We start from the raw sequence: 3,964 nt of genomic DNA, 5'->3' as shown, positions 1-3,964 counted from the left end.
TCCCCCCTCATCACAAAAATAGTTGACATATTGTATGTCCTCCTCACCCAATATTTGAAAGGCCTTTTTAAACTCTTAGGCTATCACCAACATCAAGAAGGTTGAGTTCCACCTTGTTGGAACATCAATACACAACTCTTCTTGCATTCAATACCCACTGCCCCTACAGCAACCTTGAATTTATTAAGTCGTGCCAATGAGGATCTCACAAACCTTACCACAGTGCTCACCCTTTCAGCTGAATCATAAACATCTTTCAATAAGATTTAGAATATGTACATCACATCTCACATGTAGACAATCACCACCCATGATTGTCTTATTGCCCTCTCTAAGTTTATTCTTAAGAAATCCCGAAACGGTATCGTTCGAAGAGGCATTGTCAATCGTTACTTTCACAACCCTCTCCAACCTCCCCTCATCTATTACGGTCTCCAAGGCCTTCCAAATGGTCTCACATTTGTGATTAAAAATTTTACAAAACTTAAACATTTGTTTGTTTAGTTGCTAATCAAAATCAACAAAATGTACTGTAAAAAACAATGATTTTGTTTAATTACCAATTAGAATCAACAAAATGTATCGCCGAAGACATATAATTAAAATTTTGGACCAATGTACATGTACTATTCATGAGACAAACTCTTTGACCCTCAATTGGTTTCTCAACAGTTCTCTATATACACTGTATAGTTTCATAGTATCATTCGCCAATGTGTGGCGAGAAGAAATCTCGAACCTAGGTTTCGAGTACTTAGAGTATGCTTGAAATCATTCACCCTCCACAAAAGGAAAGGGTAACTCATCTACTATCAACATACGAGATAGGTACCTCATACATTCTTCTGGATCATACTTAATATACCCGTTCAATGTTGCTCCCACACTACTCCCATCCGCCATTTTTTTTAAAGTCTATTCTCAAGCCTAGATTGACTCTTTTCTTGTAAAGAACGTCTAATTAGACTCTTTTTGTATTGTTCTTCTAAGTGGACTTTCAATTGGGATGTACCATATCTCCAATAGTAATATCATATACTTTACCACTGTGGTTATACTTAGTTTGGAGTTTATTGGGATCATTATCTTGTATTTTGGTAAAATGAGACCACATAATGGAAACTGGTTTCTTACTTGGTGGCTCCATAGGTGTAGGGTCAAGGGTAAAGTGTGATGCCCCCAGATTCCGTTTGGGATCGAACGGACATATGAAGCGTCGAGACATGCAACACAAGGTTAAATGCTCCCGTTCATGACAGATAAAGATGCAATGTTCCTAACCTGCATATAACATTATGTAATATTCACAGCGGATAATTTTTTTCTTTGACCAACACTATGTACCAAACTAATAACATCTCAATTACTTAAAACATGATCCATATATTCAGAAATTATAAACATCCATGATTACAGTACATGTCTTAGAAGACTGTAATATCAAAACATGGGAGACTGAACTCCATAATTACAACATCAGAATAATAACTAGCGTAACTCGGCCAACGATATCATAATAATGTCCAAAAAATTAACTAAAGAGGCCATAAGCTTCGCGTTGTCGCCGCCTAATCAACTTCCTCCAATCGGCGAAGCTCTGCTCCCTCTCCTCAACCTAACACATCTCCTACCATTCAGGGGGAATGGTAGTTAAGACTACCACAGTGAGATTTGAATACAAATCTCAGTAAGTTAACAGAGAACTTTCACACAGGTTAATGATGCACGTATGGCAGTAAAGGCATGAATGCATAATAAAATTCATAAGCAAGCATAAAATAACTTGACGTGTAACATGACATAAACTGACATAACTTGAAGCTTGACCTAAATAACATAAACTTGAACTTGAAACATATCATAAACGTGAACTTGAAACATAGCATGAACGTGAACTTGAAACATAACATGAACGTGAAACATATCGTGAACTTGAACTTGAAATATATCATGAACGTGAACTTGAAACATATCATGAACGTTAACTTGAAATGCATTATTGTCTCATGGAGTTACTATGATGTTCTTGTCTCATGGGATTACCATAATGATATTCTTGTCTTATAAGGTTACCATAATAGCATTCTTGTCTCATGGGGTTATCATAATAATGATCTTGTCTCATGGGGTTACCATGATGTTCTTATTCAATAACTTGATCAAAGTGACCATGTGGGTGCACACAGGTCCCTTTGAGCCATGTGTTCCTGTCAATTACTGCATCACAACACATATATCTACACCAACAGTGAGTGTGTTAACATATGTGCCACACTTGCTATTAACACACGTGTTGTACATTGATAAGTGTTATTTTTATGTGATTCTTATCACTCTTTTATTTGTGGAAAGTGTCATTCAATGCTATTGATTTTATTTTATTTCTACATATTATTTTTTTCTTGGATTTGAATGAATAAGAAGATTTAGTGCAAAATGAGAGCATTTTGGTAAAAAAGAAGAAACTATGGATCCAGACCAATGAGAGGTAGCGAGATCTGAAGAGAGCTAGTGAGATTTGGGTGAGGAGCCTTGTCCCGTGGGCAACAAAGAGATTTCTCTCGACCAAAGGCGAGAAGACTTATCTCTCAGTAAGTGAGGAGACTCGCAACCAGAAGGAATGAAGACTTGGTGACAAGGCTCTAAGCGGTTAGATAAGGTGACTAGTCTAAACGACCAACATTAAAGACCAACCTAAACGACATCATGGGCAACAACTAGAAAAGGCAAGAGAGTCTTTCATCCCGATCGGGAATCTTTCCATTCGATAGGCGAGGAGAGGGCCATGTGGTCTTTGTGACCTCCACGCCTGTTCATTTGTGACCTTCCCGCCAGTTATATTCAGCGCACACGGCATCTACCCGGTAAGACCCTTCCAAGTTTCGCAATCAATCTATTGGCAACCAAATCCTCCCGAACTCCACAATTCAAGCCGCATATCACTGAATCTTCCATTTTAGATAATTTCGATATTCTTAGGATAATTTCCTTTTATGTTAACATCTATCTTTAGAAACTATTTTCTAGATTTTTAGATTAGATTGTAGCCGCATTATTTTGTTTCCAAATTTGAGTTTAGACATCTATTTAATCTTGTCTTGTGGGATGAATAGGGAGTCTTGGTTCTTAATCTTAGTTTTAGTTTTAGTCTTGGTCTGAGTTAGAGAGTTCTGAATTGGAGTCGAGAGTTTTTATATTTTAGAGTCTGAGTTTGAGTTTAGAGTTCTAGAATTTATTCTTTAAGTATTCTTTCAAGAAGGCGGAATTGGAGGGCAGAGGCGAGAGCCACATCCTTCATCAACCGACTTCAACGAAGAACACTAGTTTTATTCTTTTTCTTTTCAATTCCATTATGAACTAATTCTATTTTCTAGAGTTTTGATGTAACCTAGCATTGAACACACAATTTATATTCCAAGTTATTTTATTTTCAATATTTTCATGATTGAGTCTTTAGTCCTTGTTCTTAATGTTTGCAATTTTCTAGCTAACTATTATTCGATTTATTCAATCATAATGAGACCGAGAGGTGATTTGTGATTAAAACTTTAGGATTAAACACTATTAGTTGAGCGAAAGCAGAGATACTTTACCGAAATATTTCCATCCGGCCAAGACAGCGAAGTTAAGGAATGATATCACTACCTTCACCCAATTTGAGGGTGAATCATTATATGAGGTATGAGAGAGATACAAGGATGTATTGTGCAAGTGTCCACATCATGACCTCCCAGCCTGGCTCCAAGTATAGACGTTTTACAATGGTTTGGGATCCACAAATCGATCTATGGTTAATGCAGCCGTAGGAGGAGCATTGATGAGTAAGACCCTTGAAGCCGCATATGAACTTCTAGAAGAGTTGGCGTCTAACAACTATCAGTGGGCTGCTGAGAGATCAATGCCAAAGAAGGCGGCCAGCATTGTTGAGCTTGACTTTATGTCTGCAATTGCGGCTCAATTGGTA

At 37.3% G+C, this 3,964-nt stretch overlaps 1 non-coding gene across 1 annotated transcript; it reads right to left on the bottom strand.

Annotated features, from left to right (window-relative positions):
• Positions 1-3,622: 3,622 nt before the first annotated feature.
• On the bottom strand, positions 3,623-3,729 carry LOC118344430. The gene has a single exon (XR_004798202.1). It is a non-coding gene; the product is annotated as a small nucleolar RNA R71 (small nucleolar RNA).
• Between the last annotated feature and the right edge of the window lie 235 nt (positions 3,730-3,964).

The sequence above is a fragment of the Juglans regia genome, chromosome 1, assembly GCF_001411555.2.
Source record: "Juglans regia cultivar Chandler chromosome 1, Walnut 2.0, whole genome shotgun sequence".
Taxonomy (NCBI): domain Eukaryota; kingdom Viridiplantae; phylum Streptophyta; class Magnoliopsida; order Fagales; family Juglandaceae; genus Juglans; species Juglans regia.
Note: the sequence above shows the minus strand (reverse complement) of the source record. Positions and strands in the feature narration are given on the sequence as shown.